The following is an 18,263-nucleotide window of genomic DNA, read 5'->3' as shown; positions in this document are numbered from 1 at the left end:
AGTGTGTCCACAAAGCCATTTGCCGTTTAGGTGTCAGAAATAAATTTTACCACTGGAGTCTGTAGCATCTGATTAGTGAATTATTCAGTTGGGATATTGCGTTCCCTCTGACCTCATTAGTAACCCTGAGGTGAGAGGGGTGCATTAGAGTAACCACCAGGCTGTCACGGAGGAGCAGAGTAGAGGCATTAAAGTGGATTAAAGTGCTTTACCAAGAACTACGGCACAACTCATAAAAACAGTGCATTGTTAAACCGGGGCTCAGCAAATAAACAGGCAGCCGCCACCGCTGTGGGGGAGGGGAGGACTGCAGGACAGTGGGGAGGGCAGCCAAGTGGGGCTCAGCTCTATAGCAAGGTGGGCATTTTTCCCTGCCAAGCTCATGGCTGTTCAGAGGGTACCTGGAGTCTACGCAGAGGTATCTTAGTCTCCCCTCCGTTGCCTCCCGATTCCGGATCACCTGTCCCTTTTATCCTCTTGCATTGGAAGGTTGGCGCATTAAGAGTCAAGATCTTAATGGACATCTATGTTTTAGCTTCCAGCTAAAAGATTCTTAATAAGACCGCTTGCCTCTGCGGGTGAGAAACTGAAGCAGCTAAAGGAGTGCAAGGGATTGTTGCTCACAAAGCTGCAGCTCTCCTAATTACCACCCACACTGAGTGACCTCCCACCTTACCACAGACCCTGCTTCTGAAAGGTGAGCCGGAAGTGTCAAGTGGACCACGGCTCAAAGCAGGTGTGGGATGATATGGGTCTCTAATTTTTAGTTGTCGTTCCTTCCGGATGTGTTGATGTCTCTTTACATGGCATGGGATGCTGCCTACTCCAGATGCTGTTTTCAATCCAAAGGAGGCTAGCTGAGCAGACAGACCCTCCAGTCTGGTACCCTAGTGAGTGAATGAGAGAGAGAGAGAACATTAGAGAAAGGATGGTTTTCCTCCTGCTTCTGCAAGTGAAGGGCTCTCTAAGTGGCCTGTCCTCTGCTGTTGTATGTTTTAGGAGAGCAGAACGTGTCCCATGATCCCTAGTGCAGAGGAACCATGTCTTCCCCCAACAAGAATGCGTGGGATCAGATTCTGATATGCAGGATCTGATTCCGCAAGGTGCTAAACAGTTGTTATCAAGACAGGAGAGCTCAGCAACTCACCCCGCTCATCACAGTGCCACCATGGCTGGATTATGGCTCACTCACTGAGCTAAAGATGTTGGGGTCTGCTTCTAGCTGACAATGAGTGGAGAAAACCTGGGAGGATGGAGAACCGCCATGTTCCAGGTCTGGAATTAGCTGCAGAGACCAAGGAGGGGCTGAGGGTACCTCATCTTCCCTTTGTTTGGGGATGGGGCTCCTGGCTGGAGTTCAAGGCTGTCCCTGGAGACATAAGCCCCCAGTTAGTGACTGGTGTGTTTGCAATTGTTTGTTCAGCAGCAATCGCAAATGGATGCTAAAAGGCTTTGTGGTTCATTGATGGTCATGCTCCTTTCCAGACCATTCTTCATCCACTTCTTAGGCCAGCCACAAACTCTCCACTGGCAGCTCCCACTGCCGCCCTCACTTGATGCTGGGTCCTAAACCCTGTCTTCTCACAGCCCTTCAACTCTGTCAATGTTGAGAATTAGAGTCCTTGCCCTAGACACTATTTTAGAGATCCTCATCAAGGTAGAGTCCTTACTGCCTTGCCCTCTGTTGCTTGCCTTCTGTCTGCATTCATGGTAACTGAGTAGAACATGTCCACATGTGAACTTGTAGGGTTCAAAGAAATATATTTCTCTCTCTCTCTTTCTCTCTCTCTCTCTCTCTCACACACACACTGAGACATGAGAAGGGTGTCATTGGGACACTGGAAGCTCCATCGCCATTTCACTTTGGATTTATGACTCACATATTTGGTATCCAGTTTCTGTTCTCATTTCAAAGGTCAGACATGGAGTGACTCTGTTCTTTTACAAAGATTTTTCTTTCTGTAATTTAGAATAAAGGAGGAGGAGGCCGAGAGGATTTCTTGGCTTAAGATCCTCATCTGCATATTTGACACAATACGGATAAACATGTTTGTCACTTTTGCTATTGTTGTGACGAAATACTTGACAGAAGTGGCTTAAGGAAAGGTGGGCAGATCATGGGATGTGAGAGTCCAGCCCATGGCAGGGAAGGTGCAGCTGTGGAGGTAAGAGCGTTCATCATTGATAGTGTCTGAAGTCAGCACACAAAGAGAAAAATGAATGTTGATGCTCAGCTCTCTCCCCAGCTCCCCCTTTTTTGTATTTAGTCCAGGCTCCCAATTCACAGATGGTGTTACCTACAAACAGGGCAGGTGTTCCCTTTCTGTTAAAACCTCCCTGGAAACACCCTCATAGGCATACCCAGAGGTGTGTCTCCTAGGTGATTTCAAAACCAATCACGTTGACAGTGAAGACGAGTCATCGCAATGAACCTCAGATATTTTGTTCAGTGAAAGGAACCAGTCACAAAGGACCACATGCTATGCAATCACATCTGTATGAAATATCCAGACTCCACAAATTCAGAGAGAGAATGTGGCTGTCAGGCACGGGGGCAGGAACTTGGGGATGTGCTAAAAGGTGATGACTCTGGAATGTGAAGTTTCTTTTTGGAGTGATGAACATGTTCTAAATTGACCACTGATGGTGGTCCACCTCTGAGATTAGGAAAAAAACCCACTGAATTATACACTTTAACTCACTTCCTTTTGTGGTGTGTAAATTATATCTTAATGAAGCTGTCAAAATAATCTATACATCTTTTTCCTTCTCTGCCAGTTGTTAATTTTTCTTTTACCTTCTCCCACTGAAATGGGTACGTTTTCAATGACTCCTGGTTTTCCCTCAGAAAATGGAAAAAGCCTGCACAATGCATTAACTTGTGTACTTAGAATGTGCATGAACCATCAGGCAAGTTATGAAAGAAATGGAAGAAAAGAGGCAGGAAAAGATGCTTGAGTACAAACCCAGTATCACAGAGATGTTAGAATTTGAAAGCAAGACTCTTCAGGTAGTACTGAAAAGTGGTCCTTGGGCAAGAAGATGGCATGCAGGTTCTTGATCAATGTGGACTCGTGCCTGGTGCTCTTCTCTAGAGACCCTGGCCAGAGTGTCTGAAAGCCTGAGGCATGTGGGCAGACAATAATTCCACCTGGCACTGAGGCAGCACTGTCCACTCCAAATGTAAAACAGTAATTTTACTGTGCCCATGGACACAAAGGGACAGAAATTAAAAAAAAAAAGTTAATATAAGTACTGCGTCGTCTCTATCCTCCAACATCTGAGAGTGGCCAGAGGTGACGATCTGGCCAGTGACAGACTAGAAGTATCCAAAAGAATGTAGTTTCAGTGGTCTGCTCACACCTCTGCTGGGACGCTTATATGTGTCCTCCTTATGTCATTTATTGGACTTCTTTAGAGTATGAGCCTTATGATCTGGGAACAAGCATACCGGGAGACAGGTCTCTATGTCCTTTTAGAGCCACATAGAGCCACAGGCACAAAGCCATAGTGGTGTCACTTCTGCCACAGGCACAAAGCTTCATCTCTTAAAGGGAGAGGCTTATTGTGAAGGATATGTGAGGTTAAGACAGATTTCTGTGGCCTTCTTTGGAAAATACAGAATACTATTGGGACTATGGGTAGCTTTGTCTTAAGCACTGTGCAGACGTAGTAAGCGATCAGACCTAAATGGTCCAGACAGAGTAACACTGAATGTTTTGGTAGCAATCCAAATGGACAGATGGCTGACAGCATCCCACACTGTCTGTCCCCACATCATGTCTTGACTTAACTTAAGACCCAGGATCTTTCGGAGAATAGTGGTAAGGAAAGCCCCCAGAAGGACCAAGGTTATATTTCTGCCAGCTAGGCAGAGGGGATTGGAAAAGATGGAGATCCTTAATGTAAGTGTCTTGCACACTTGGACTTACAGGGTCTTTGTGTTCATTCTGCATTTTCATTCATTTCTGCAAGGAAGAAGCCAAGAGACAAATATATAAACATGGGGGAAGGATGAAGGGCAGTCAGTTTCTTCCTCTGCCATGGTAACATGACTACACAGGGGGTGCATACTGTGGCTCTGTGCCTGGAAAATGCCGAAGCCCAATGCACACGAGCCATCATCTTTGTTGTGGAGGCCAAGTGACAAAATCCTGGGTCCAGAGCTGGAAAGGAGCCCACTCACATCCAAGAGAATGGTCCCCCATGCCCAGAGCTTTAAAGGTTGTCTGGAGTTGCTAATCTGTTCCTTGGTGAATGAAGACAAGCTGTGTTCATTTCAATGAAGTGCCTTTCAGAGGAGATATTTGGCAGAATCTGGTGACATTTCTCATGGTAACTTTGGGTAGAGGAGGTGCTACTAGCACTTAGATGGTAAGGTTTATGGATGATGTTAAGGATCCTGTGATGTCCAGGGCATCTGACCACAGAGATTCATCCTGCCCCAAATGTCAATAGTGCCAAGGTCAACATGCCCCAGGCAAGATGTTCCTAACAGAAACATACCGATAGTGCCAATTTTGGAAACATGTGTCCACTTTTACTTTCTGGGTCAGAATGGTTTCTTTTCCATAACTTTAGGACAGTGACAGTTTCTCATTATGTTCTGGAAGGAGGTCTGGCTAGGTGGGTGATAGCTTTTTGCAAAATATGCATTTTATATACGTATGTGAAGGCACCAACCATAAAAATCTGTGATTTATTGACCAAAAGCATTACCCAGTATAAAACTGACCTTCACGTATTGGAAAAATATGGTTTCTTTTTTTTTGGAAAAAATTTTTAAATATGTAATTTATTTAACTTTATTTTATGTGCATTGGTGTGAGGGTGTCAGATCACCTGGAACTGGTGGTACAGACAGTTGTGAGCTGCCATGTGGGTGCTGGGAGTTGAACCTGGGTCCTTTGGAAGAACTGACAGTGCTCTTAACCACTGAGCCATCTCTCCAGCCCCAAAATATGGTTTCTTTACAGGCAAAAGGATGGTAGGACTCATGTCCAGGTTACTTGCATTGGGGTCAGTGATAAGGAATTTGGGAGAACCTGAAAAGAAAGTTCTAGAATGAGCTGTTGATGCTGCCTCAGAATGGAGTCACCAGAGGAGGTCAAAGCTGACAAATGGGCAGGAGCTGTAGGCAAGGAAACAAGACACTGGTATGTGTTCAGGGGCAGGGTGCAGCTAGGATTGTTCTTGGGCTATGCCCGAAAGGGAAGCTGGGACAAAGGCCTGGTCCTCATTACAGTTGGAAGTCAACAGGCGAGAGGTGAAGGAGTGGCACCTTTGTGAGGTTCGGCTTAGACCTACAGCTTGGGAATGGACTTGCTTGTCCTGGGGATCCTGGGACCTGTGAAGAAAGACAAAGAAATCTAGGGAAGGATGTTCAAGGAGAGGAGAGATAAGATAAGATAAGGTAGATAAGAGAGAGCTACTGCAGACAGTCAGGAGGAAAAGAGAAAGAAAAAATGACTTAGGTGGTTTAGGAGAACTTGCTCTCACAGTAGCTTCTGGAGCTTGATTTGTTTTGCTGCGGTCCTCTGTACATAACTAGTCAAGTAGCTTTGTACCCCAGACTGGCCGGCATGGGGTGAGGGGATGCCTATTAGGTCCTCTAAAGACAAGACATGGGAGAAAGTTCAGGATGAGAGCAGAGTCATGAGTTTAAGACCTAGTGGAGCATGTGGAGGAGCGTGAAGCGTGAATCCATTGAGAAGACTGTAAGCTTATACCCCACCAGATAATCCCTCTGTGGTTCAAGGTTATTGCTGTTTCTCTGCAAGACAAAGACAGGGAAGGATAGCCACAAACCTCCCTTGGAAAGAGGCTGCAGAAGTCCTTGTTGGTCACCCGGAGAGGACTGAGAGCCTGTGCATGGGCCGGGAGGGGGGTAGGGGGGGGGGGGAAAGGGAAGGTGGCTCTCGTTTCTGCACAGCACTTGCTATTTCGGACCTACTAAAAGTCTGTTCCTCATGGATCTCCGCTCTGATGAGAGTGACAAGACTTCTCGCAGCGATCTCTTTACTTAACCCCTTTTGCTGGGCCATCTGTTCAGTACTCTGATGTATGCTTCTCCTCGGAGGAGCCATCAAATTATTCAGGCTCCTTCCCTGGCACAGACGCTGCTCTCCTCCCAGCTGCCCTACCCCACACAACCAAAGCCAAACCACTTGCCCACATCTTGAGTGACATGGATACTGGGGGAGGGGGCGTCTGTGGGCGAGCAGATCCTGGTGGAGGAAAAAAAAAACAACCCTAGAGTTTCGGTTCAGTGCTCTTCTTCACTGTAGATTCCAGCTTATGCTTCCAACGCCTCCCCCAGGCTGGCTTTCAAAAATACCCTTTCCTGAGAACCATGGTGCCTCCTTTTCTCTCTCATTGTCAGTGAGGACCTGAGAGACAACCGCTTGCTACTTCACAGAACACCCTGGGTCTTTTGGAGCCTGGGGTTGGCCATGGTGGCACCTGAAAACTTTCCCTTCGTACATTTTCAAGTTCTTATAAATTCTGAAGCCCTTCTTAGGCTCCACCCTCTTCACCCGAGTCCCTCTTGATGTGGCTAGTTCTCTGGGCAGACCTGCAGTAGCGCTGCTGCTGAGGAAGACAATTCCATCTGCATATGGTCCAGTGTTGTAGTCGCCAGCGACCATGCTTGCTGAGTTCTTGAAACCTGGTTTGTGCTCAGCGTTTGTACTTGCATTTGAACTTTAACTTGAATTCACTCACAATTGACTTAAACTTAGTCTCAAAACAGCAGCAGCTACTGAGACACCTGGAGATAAGCTAGCTGGAGGGGTAGGGTCTGAGGATCCACACCAGAATAAACCCTTAGGGGTATGGTTTATCGGGAGAGCGAAAGCTGAGATGCATTGATCCAGGGCCCCAGCCCCTCTTTAGATACCCGGCTACCTCTACCACCCGGCAGTTTTTCGAGAATCAGAGTTCTTTATGACCCAACCTCCCCTTCAGATCTATGCCCTGGCTATGCTACTTGCAGGTCAGGCAGGAGAACCGGCTTGGTGTTTGCCTGGCCCTTCTCACACCCTCCAATGCAGGCATCAGGCTGTGGGAAGATTTGAATAATGGATGCAGCCAAGAGGGGGGCTGGCTTTTTCCATTCACTCACTGAGCACCTTCCCCAGTGGGTGAGGCACACAGTCATCACCCACCCCAAGAGCAATCTTCCCTGGGTGAGAACAGGCCCCCACCCCCGCCTTTCTTCCCTCTCCTACAGGAAGGAGGCTGAGAGCTGGCTGGGGGGAGGCTGCAGAGCTGCGCCTTGGAATCCCAATCAAGGAACCACAGTGACAGCAGCTAAGGTCTTCCTTCTTTTCTCATTTTCTAGCCAACATTTACTGAGCTCATCTTCCAGGTACGGTGCTAAGGGGCATATGTGCTTATTCTCCCTTCATCCTAGGAGGTAATATCAGCCCTGGGTTTTAGCGAAGTCCAAGGCTCAGAAAAGCTAAGTGACTTGTTCCAAGCCAGCCGACAATCTGTTTGATTTCAAAACCCAAACTTTTGAAGCAGGCCAGATGGATACCTTTTGGGATGCCTCTGGTGGAAGAAAAGGAGTGTGGCCCAGTAGGGCTGTTGGCTTCTGCCAGTGCCCAGGAAACTGTCATTGAGTAGGCATTTCTGAGCGAGTGACTAAAAACCGAAGCACACTTAATCAAAGTTTAGTCTGACATATGGAGAACTGGCAGGAGATTCATTTAATATCACCTCATGTTGAAACCCTCACCCTGCCCCCTCCCCGCTTCCCCCCCCCCCCCCGTTTCCACCTCTCTTGGTCTCTTTCCAATCTGTCTTCATTGCCATCTTCAACCAGGAGGAGACAGAAACAAGCTAAGCGCCGAGAAAGGCCTTTCCTGACTCCAGCTGTGATCTCTGGGCAAATGCAGGCTCCCTGAGACCAAAGGAACGCAGGCAACCTCTCATGAGCACCTGGGCACAGAGCTGCGAGCTGGTCTAGAATGAGGGTGGTCTCAGCGGTTGGCCCATAGTGGCAACAGGTGACTGCTTCGTGGAACCTTGAATACTTCTCTACTAAGAGTACATAAGCCTCCGGCATCCTCGCTTCTTCACTGTGACTGCTTGTGGCCCTCATCCACAGGCCTGTGTTTACGGTCTGCTGCCTCCCTCTCCTACTCTGCACTGTCTCCTGCACTCTCCCGGACACAGGTATTGGCCTGAATCTCATTGCTCTTGTTTTATGGTTTCTTGTCCCTATTGGGACATTCTTGTCACTTTCCGGGAGTTGAGGAGCATGCAACAGCCAGGTCTGACCAAAGGCCCTAAGGAGTCCTAGGGAAAAGGTGGCAGCTTGGCCTCCGCTCTTCTTCCTGTGGCCGGTAGGTGGTGCTAGATGCTAGCCCAGGCCCAGCTGGGGCCTCGGAGGAGCTGACTGCCGTCTTACAGGAAAAGACTGCCAGACATGAAGCAGCTCTGACAGTATGGACTCAGCAGCTGACTCAGGATGCTGGAGGTGCTACGAGTATGTGGCTATTTCTTGTCACCAAGCTTTGCAGCCCTTAGAGACTGCTCTCTCTTTAGGAACTGGAAACCAGGTAGAGAGTGGAACAACTGGGTAATAGGACATTTGCCTCTTCCAAGGAGAAAGAAATAGCCCTTCCCAGGGAGCTCAGAACAAGCTTTACTTCATACCATCTGGGCAGTTAGGAAGAAGAGAAATGCAGACAATTGTTTCCAGGGCTGCCTTGATCAGCATAGTGAGTGGGCACTTTCAGGTCATCCTCCGATCTGCTTCTGAATCGCGCGTACCCACTGAAGGTCTGGCAAGCAGCATGTGCTCACTAAATAAATGAATGATGGAGTTAATGAGCCCATGGGCCATGAGGCAGGACAGTCAGAGCTATGGCTGACAGAATTGGGAAAGGAGCAGGTAACTTGTGTGATCCTTAAACATCTGGAGTCAAACAGAGTAAGGAGGTGCCTCGGTGAGGCACGGTGTAGCTAGGATAAAAACGAAGTTCTGTCAAAAAGCCAGCTATGGGAGGGAGGTGAGGCCATGCAAACACCCTGGTGTTTCATCCACGAGAGAAGGGTACCACAAATGTAGATGAGTGATGGGGGAGCTGAGAGTCAGAGCTGAACTCTGGGATGTTCTGGTCACCCACCCTTGGGATGTTCTAGGGAACTTCTTTGGGGTTTATTTAATAATCACTCATATAGAAACCTTCACCTTGCTCCTTCTCTTTCTGCTTTGTTGCTACTTCCAGCTCCAGAGCTGCCATCTAAATGACACGATGTGCTGAAATGAATACCAGCAAAGCCATTTCAATGCTTGTTCATGTGCCCGCTTAGAAAATATTCCCTCCTGTCCAACTGGCTATGTGCATTTTCTCACTGGCCAACTCCAAAAGTCCACTCATTTTCCTGTGCTCTGTATACCTGGGGAGCTAAGAGAACATCTCAGAACTCCACAACCAGACACTACACCTCTTTGTTATGGTCTGATGAGGCATATTTGTAGACAGATTTGGGGGTTTGGAGAAGATGTACCAAATACATGGAGGCATTCAATAGATGCCCAGGAAGTGAAGGAAAATAAATGCCTTCAACACGTAGGTGTAAAGGTCACAGCTACAGCTATGTGTGGCCTCTAAGGACCATTCTTCCTATCAGGCCACTCCTAAAATCCCTCGGCAGAGGGACTGGCTGCATTCCTAAATATAACCAGAGGGTAAATCCGGAGCTGTCTCTTAAATGACATGATGTGCTGAAATGTACACCAAGGGGAGCAAATAGGACAACAAGATTCACAATGAGCTCACACGAGAAACCATTGAAGAAACCAGCCTTATCATCCTGGAGGAAACAAGACCCGGAGTCAATCCACTCATGTTGGGGTGAGCACTGAGCAGACAATCTGCAAGCCCAGGATGGGGAGAAGGGATGGGTTCGAAGTTCCCAGGTTTCCTTCCCAGCCTCACAGACCAAGGGCAAGGGTTTCTCCATCCTTCTGTACACTAGAGCTTCCTCAGGGCCACTTAGCTGTAAATTCAAACAGCTGTAAAGGACAGTGGCCTTATAACCCCACCCTTCCCACTGGCCCTATGGCGCTGCACCTAAGCTCTTTGCTGAGCTCTGACTGCTAATTAAAGCTGAATTCCCTTAGGCCTCTGCATAAAAGCCAGGCAAGCTGTAGAGATCCTCTGCTCTTGGCCCACAGAAGGCTCTAGCTACATTCGCTCCTAACCCATTCCCAGGAAGAAGGCAGGCTTCCTGTGTGAGCTGTGTTACCTCGAGAAAGTTAGACAACCTCTCCAGGCTATCCTCGGCATGGACACCTGCAGACAGGGGACAGGTTGCTTCACAGGCCATTGGTGGAAACCATCCTCTTCTATTGCAGTATAAGGCTTTACCAACCAGAGAGTACTAAGACTTGGCCTGCCATTGGCCTGCAACCTTTGTCTGGATGGAGAAAATCCCTGGATAAAGGACTTTCAATAAAAGTCTAAAATATGTCAAATCAGGAAAGTTGGTTACTTTAGCTAGGGTCCCATCTCTCTCCTCTGTCTCTTGGCTGGTCCTGCAGTTGACCCTAAGCTAAAGACACCTGGAGACAGATGCTGAGGACTGATGCTCTATCAGCACTGGATCTATGTAAGCTTGCCCTCTCAGAGCTCAGCACTAAGGGGCTTCTTTATCTCATTGGGATGAGTTTGCTATGCCCTTTTTCATCTGGCAACTCTTCATTTTTTCTAGAATTTCTTATCAATCTTTAAATTAACTTGGAAGTTCCTGTTTGTTTATATGGCAGTGGAATCTAGAAACCTGGACTGTCTATTGCAGGACAGAAGAGAAGGGGAGGGAAGGAGAGAGAGAGAGAGGAGGAGGAGGAGGGGGAAAGGAAGGGAAGGAGAGAGAGAGGAGGAGGAGGAGGAAGAGGAAGGGAAGGAGAGAGAGAGGAGGAGGAGGAAGAGGAAGGGAAGGAGAGAGAGAGGAGGAGGAGGGGGAAGAGGAAGGGAAGGAGAGAGAGAGGAGGGGAAGAGAAGGGGAAGGAAGAGGAGGGAGAGGAGGAGGAGGAGGGAGAGGAGAGGAGGAGGAGCTACCGCTATATGCTCAGACTGAGCCTGCAGTCCCTGTAAACACTCTTGCTCCTGTGGTTTCTAGGTACCTAGGTTATGTTCTCACAAATACCCTATTCTTCAAGGATAGATAAAGTTGACATTGGGCTTAATACATTCCAACTGTCAATTTCACATGCCATTCCCCAAGGCAAGAAAAGGTTCTGCCACACAGACCTTCACCTGAAGACTGGATTGAAAGAGCACTCTGCTTGTTTTACAAGTCTGTCCTTGGGACCCAAAGAAAGACTCCTCTGGGAAAGAAGTAAGGGTGGAAAGAGAAAGATAGAAAATGTTCTTTTCTGGTTTAATTTCCTGGTTTTACACAGTGTCTGTGAGGTAGAATGACGGAGCATGTGTTGGGTTCCAGGCTCTGGGGAAATGCAGTACCTTAGTGTCTTAGGGTGAGAAGCACTGAGCCCAGGAAGGTCCAAACTATAATAGAAGGCAGAAAGGCTGGCAGGGGTATCCAGAATGAGGGAATGTTTGCCAAGGAGATGAGCTGTCTTGAGCTCTTACAGAGGTGGGATTCTGACAGGCGGAAGTTGTGGGGCCCATGTACAAGATGTATAAAGGTGAGGAGGGAGTCATGAGGGGCTATGGCCCAAGTGTGGTGCACAAGGGTTAGTCTGTTGACAGAGAAGGCTGTTGAAGGGAGTAAAGCTGGATCCTGCCAAGGGCTGGCAAGGGCATTAAGGCTTAGGGTGGAAGTTTAAGTGGTTTTAAAGCAGGAAAGAGTGAGGGATTCCAACCTTGTTTTGACAAAATGTCAGTCCCCAGGACATCTACCTCTTGCTGTCATTTTCTTTTTCTTATTTCACAAGGAGTTGGACCAGCCTTCTCCAATGAGAACAACCCGTTGTCATTTCCACACCTGGAAGAGGAAGGCCTGGCTCAGCCCAAGGGAGGCTCTAGCCATTGGCTCCCCTCCACTCCCAGGTTGGGAGCAGCTGAGCTCGAGGCCAGGGCCAAGACTCTAGTTGGCTTTCTGTTATGTCTCTGAGAAAGAGGTTGTTTCTCCATAGCCAGAGAGCAGAAAGTTCAACCTGACATCTTGGCCCGAGAGCAGAATCCCCCAGCTACTCTTGCATCCCCCTCCTCCCTTGACTGTACCTTCCTTCATGCTTGTTCCTGACTGTCTCTTCGCTCTTCCTCCTGGGCATTGCTCATCATTCCATCTGTTTTTTTTTCTCGTTCTCTTCCTTATTCTTCTCTTCCCCCCCCCCCGTGTGTGTGTGTGTGTGTGTGTGTGTGTGTGTGTTGTGTACATGTATGTGGATATCAGAGGTCAACTTTGGGTGTTGTTCCTCAGGAGCCATTCCCACTTCCATTTTTTTTTTTTTAAAGACAGAATTCCATTAGCTTAGAGCTTGGTTGGCTCCTTGGACAATGAGTCCTAGGGGTTTATCTCTGCCTTTCCGTAGCTGAGGTTTCAAGCATATATCACCAGGTGTAGCTTTTTCACATGGATTATGGGGATCAAACGTAGGCCCCTATTTTGCATGGCAAGCACTTTGCCTTCTGGATTATCTCCTCATTCCTCTACCTGCTTTTCAAACCTGACAACAGATGCTCTTCGCTCCTTCCCTTGATTCTGCTGGGTCCCACTGCTCCCAGGCCATTTTAGAGGTGGGACTTTGAGATCAGACAGACCTCTTTTGCTATGTAACCTCAAGCAAGCAGCTTAACCTCCCTAGGCATCTTGTTCTTGATCTAGGAAAGATGGGTGACAATAGAGACCTTGCCATGTGGGAAATGGATTCTCTTAGCACTCTGCTCCCATCATCGTATAGGGCTGAGCTGTCCCTGTTCTGAGCTGTCCTCACTCTCTCCTCATTTCAGCAGTGGGTGAGAAGAGGAGGCCAGAAGCGTCTGCCAGGAGGTGGTGCCCAGCTTAGTGGCATGATGTTTCTTGCTGGACTTCTTTGGATGCTGCCAGCCTTTCATATTGCTTTGGTGCCTCTCTTCCAGGATAACAAGGGCATAAGTGAAGAACTGTCAACACTCATTTCCATCCTCAAGTGGACAGCCATCCTGTCCCAGCTAGGCTTCATGTCTGTCTACAGATGACAGGCGTCATACATCCAGGGTAGATGATGGACTAGGGCTGAGGGGAGCTACAGGGCTGTGTGAGGAAGGGGCAGCATTTGCTGTGGTGCCTATCCTTGCCCTCTCTGGTCCATCTGGCCGTGGGTCTGAAACTGGAGATTGACAGACATTTCTTCCTATGATGGCTGGCTTCCAGGGTGAATTGCATGCAACAGGAAAAGGCAGGTCTTCTGCCAGGATCCCAGAGCAAATAAACCTCAACAAAGTAGGTACTCCTTGTCCTCTTCTTTCCATGGACTTACAAGGCACCAGAAACAAAGGTAAGATCGGGGAAACCAAGTGGATGCAGGAAGGGCAGCTCTCCATTGTAGGCATTGACTAGCAAACTTTTGTGTCTCAGAATGGAGGAGCTTTCAAAATCCCCCTGCTTAAACCTGGTCATTTAATTAATTATAGACAGGTTCTTATGTTTTAGCTTAGGGCAGCCTGGAACTCACTGTGTAGCCCAAGCTAATCTCAACTTCCCTAGAGCTTCAAGTGGTTTACTTGCACCTAAAGCTGGTCATGCTACAGTTAAGAAAATGCCACCAATATCAGAGCAGACTCAGTTACCAGGGCCTGAACTGAAGGTGGCTGGCAGATGAAGGAAGCAATGAAAGAAACGAATGAATGAATGAACAAATGACACTGCAGTGCCCTTGGCTCTTCCAAGTGACAGTATGTCTCGCTCTCCTGGGTCAAAGGTGATGGTTTTCTATGACAAAAGAGACACAGTCTGATTTCGAGACAGGGTCTCATGACGTAGGCTTTGAACTCACTATGTGGTCAAGGGTGATCTTGAGGCTTTTGTTTTCCTGCCTCCATCTCTCCAGTGCTGGTGTTACAGTAATGTGCTCCCTCACCTGATTTGTACAATGCAGGTGTTTGAACTCAGGGACTCATGCATGCCAAGCTAGCACTGTACCAACTGAGCTACACTCTTAGTCACCCAGCTTGAATTTTGCCTGGCCTTTGGTAGTTGCCTTTTAATCCTCGATGGATCCTTCTGAGGGGAGGGAGGCTGAAACTCAAAGAATATCCCAGCCCAGCCTCAGTTCAGCCCCATAATCAGCTGGAGGGAAATAGGAGGCTTTTCTGCCCATTGGTCCTCAGCAAGTAGTCAGCAAATTGGCCATCCTTAGGAAAGGTCAGCTGAATCAGCCCCCATCTCCCTGCAAGAAACGTGCTTGGTATTTTTAGAAGCCTTTCAAGCTCCTGAGATCAGCAGTACATACTCCGAAACTTTGCCCATCCAACCCCAGCCCCAGCTCCTTCCCAGATCAGCCTGGCCCAGGACAGGCCAGACTCTGCCCAGTTCAGCCCAGACACACACTCTCACAGTTCAGGCAAGTTAGCAGCTGTGTGAGTGGAGAGGCCAGGTGGGCAAAGCCTGGCTTCTTTTAGATAGTACAGTATGACCTAAGATCCCATCTATTTTACTGCTCAGTTTATCATCTGGCCCTGAGAAAGCCCCACCCCTTCATATTATTCCCAGCTGTGCAGTATATAAGTCATACCTGCAGATCCATTTAGAAGAGAAGCAGGATAAATAGAAATTCAATCAACAGCCAAAAGTGCTGTACTCTGCTGAATTCTGGGGAAATTCTGGTAAGGCCTGGATGAGGTTGTGTTAGAGAATTTTGTGTTCCTTGGAAAGAGATACTTAGAGAGATGATGTCATAAAATCTGTAATAAGGCTGTGCTAAAAAGGTGTCTTTCCATTTAAGGAGGGAGGTATGTGGTCTAGAAGGGGCTGGGAGGTTTGGGGACATGAGGTTTTGAGAACTTTAGCCAGAGTTTGTTACTTGTCCTTTTATAACGGGTTGAAGAGGAACACTGGAATAGAGAGAAGTCTTTGGCGCTGGTCCTCCCTTGCTGGCCTTCAAGACATCACTTAGTCATCTTGGGTCTAATTGTTTACCTATGAAATGGGAGGGATGGAGAAGGAACTGTTGGAACTAAGCATACTCTGAAATTGTTCAGTGTCCATGGAGGGGTTTATGGCCATTCCTCAGAGTTCTTCAAAGGTGCAAGGATCCTAAACATGACCTACAGCTCTTAGGGGATCCTGTTTTGTCCCATGAGAGGTTTCAAAACATTAAATTAGGTCAAAACATAAATGATCACATTGTATAGTGGAAGGAAACATTTTTGTGCATCTAAAAAAGAAAATTCGAGTTTTTAAAGCTGCTTCATGCCTGCTGCAGTCCCTTTCTAGCCTCTGTGTCCTCTTCGACCCTTGGAGGCTTCAGAAGAGTCTGAAAATTATGGGGTTGGGTTAATCTCTAAGGCCCTTTAGATGTTACTGTTGTATAATTAGGGGATCTGTGATATTATTATTCCTATTGTTTTTGATATGTGTGTGAACCGTTGGGGCTTGTAAATAAACTGACCTCTTAGAAAGGTTTAATACTTTCTGGCTCTTCTTGGAGTCTTGGGACTAGGAAGCGCCAGTGCTTTGAAGTTGAAACAAAACTGGACTGTCTACCTGGGAAAGTGGGAAGAGGGGGCAGGAAAGTGGGTATCAGGAAAGTGGGGTTGATATGAAAAAAGTGCTACTCTGTAATCCTTGTATCAATCAGTGGGTTAAAAATCACAGCTTCTAATTCAGTCTAGCACAGGGAAATGAAGTTTGCCTGACCCTGACAGCCTTCCCTATGTGCTTCTTTTGGCCCTTGTATTGGTTAATTTTTTTTTTCTACCATGACAAAATACTTGACAAAAGCAAGTTAAGAAAGGAACTATTGCTTTATTCTGGTTTGTGGCTTGAGGGGAAGATGGTAGATGTAGCAGTGGGCGTGTGAGGTGGCTGATCACACTGTGTCCAGTGTCACAAAGTGGAAAGGTGAGTACTGGCACTCAGCTGACCGCTTCTTCTTTTTATTTATATTAATTCCTGCTCCCAGCCCTTGGCATGGTGCTGCCCAAATTCGGGGTGGGTCTCTCCTCTCTATTAAAGCTCCTGCACACACCCCCAAAGGTATATTATCTAGGAGATTCCAAATCCAGACAAGCTGGCGATGAAGATTATCACATCTTCAATACCGGCTGTTGTCTTCACCCTGCCCATTTCTTGTACATCTCTCTGCCTACCTCTTTCTCCCCGACCTGCACCTACAAATGCACACCCAGCCCTCTGTGGGTATCCCTGACCTTGTATCCATCTAGCTTTCTCCATACCTGCTCTTCCATGCTAACCTGCCCTGCCCCACACCTGGCCCATGGCTGGAGACTTCCAACGCTTTCAAGACATGGCCCAATGGGCCCACAGGTAGTGAATTTACTCCCTCCCACCCCTATATTTGCCACCTCCCTGTCACTGCCCATAGTCTCCCCCAGACTTCAAGCACACACTTGTTCACCTCGAATAAGATCAAAAATAAACTCTCACTGGAACCTGTTCAAAGGCTAATGTGCCTCCACTCTTCATTATTGATTTGTTTATTACAGATGCTTGGGTAGGATATTTGATGTGGCTGCTGTGCCAGGGCTGGTTCAAAAATCCTTGCCCTTTACTTCGAGCAAGCTGGCCTGCTGGAATCTTGGGAAGGGCTTGCCAGGACACCAGGGGAGACCCACCCCGAGAAAAGCTTTGGACTGGCTGGCTTGTGTTCCCGGCCTAAGCTGACACTAGCCCTGTCTTCATCTAGAGATTCCAGCCATGTCTCCCCTCCTGCCTTTTCTTCCCTCCCGCAATAGACTTGCTCTGAGGGATACAAAGAAACAGCTCCCCTGAAAAGCAAGAGAGTGTCCTTTTTCCTTCCTACCTCACTAGGGGGCAGCTTAATGTAGGAAGTGATTCTACTGTCTAGAAAGTCTTAGGTTGAAGGCTTCTGATAGATATAGTACACCAGCTGTGTGACCCTGGACAAGTGGCTGAGCCTCTCTGAACCTGCTTTCTTATCCGTAAAGCAAAGCATATGCGCACATTCAAGGACATCACACACAGGAGTATAGAAAATGCTGCATGCACACAGAGGTCAGTCACTGCTTTGTGGTCACAATTGTCACCTTAATCATCATGACTGTCATCCTGCCTGTCCTGCATAGGGATGACTTGCTATGGCTTAGTCTTGGGATGACCCCTCTCTATAAAACACAGCAGAGCACTGAGCCCTAGGGAAACTGAATTCTTCACCAAATTCACTAGATCCCTGCGGCCCCGTTCTTCCAGCAGAGGATAAACAGGGTAGAGGTAGCTTTTGCCAAAGGAAGGCAGGGCAAACATCTGTCATCGTGCATCAGGTTCCCTGGGACCTGGGAAAATACTGGGGAAATACTCCTGGCCTGTCTTTTTGGAGTCCTGAGAGTGATTTCTTCTATTTCCAGTTGGAAGAGGGCATCCAAGAAGAGCATGAGGTGTGTCCAGCATTGGGGTGTCATCTGGCATCCCATGATAGGGTGGACTCGTGGTACCTGCAGTTTCCAGGCTGGGTATCCATGACCTCCTTTTCAAACTGCACATTCACCAGCGACCCTGGGAACTGACCAGGTCCCAGCCAGACCTCAGCCGGGCAGGTTCACACCTTCTGTAATGGCCACCTTCTCTCCCTCCCCCATCCCCATCCCCGGAACTCCCTGGGCTGGGCTTTTCTTCGTTCCCTGGTTCCCAGGCAGTGCAGCTGGTGCTGTAGGCTGGGGAGGGGGTGGAGGACACAGCAGAAAGTCTGTGGGAGGGAGCTGTCTCTTAGTTCCAAAGGCGAGCATGGCTGTAACTGCCCCCTCCCTCCCGACATGATGCTTCCCCTAATTCCCACACTGGTGTCTCAGCAAATAAGGTTAATTTTTTTCTCTCCATTTGCTCATGATAGCTACTTAAATGTGTGTACGCTGCTCCTAGTAATTGTCAGAGCTGAGAGAAAATTAGAGCAGATTTGGTGTATTCATATTTTTGAGTCCCAGATCTGTTGGCAAATATCTGGTTTCTTTTTTTTTTTTTTTTTCTCTCTCTGAGCCTGAAGACCTTGGGCATCCTCTCTTAGGTCCTATGAGTAGTTGGATTCCTTTACTGCTTTTAGAGACAGAAGCCAGGAGCTTACAGTGGGGAAGGAGGGAGGGTTTGGAAATACACTGATATGGAGGCCA

Source organism: Meriones unguiculatus, chromosome 14, assembly GCF_030254825.1.
Source record: "Meriones unguiculatus strain TT.TT164.6M chromosome 14, Bangor_MerUng_6.1, whole genome shotgun sequence".
NCBI lineage: Eukaryota > Metazoa > Chordata > Mammalia > Rodentia > Muridae > Meriones > Meriones unguiculatus.
The sequence above is the reverse complement of the archived record's forward strand: the minus strand, read 5'-3'. Positions refer to the sequence as shown.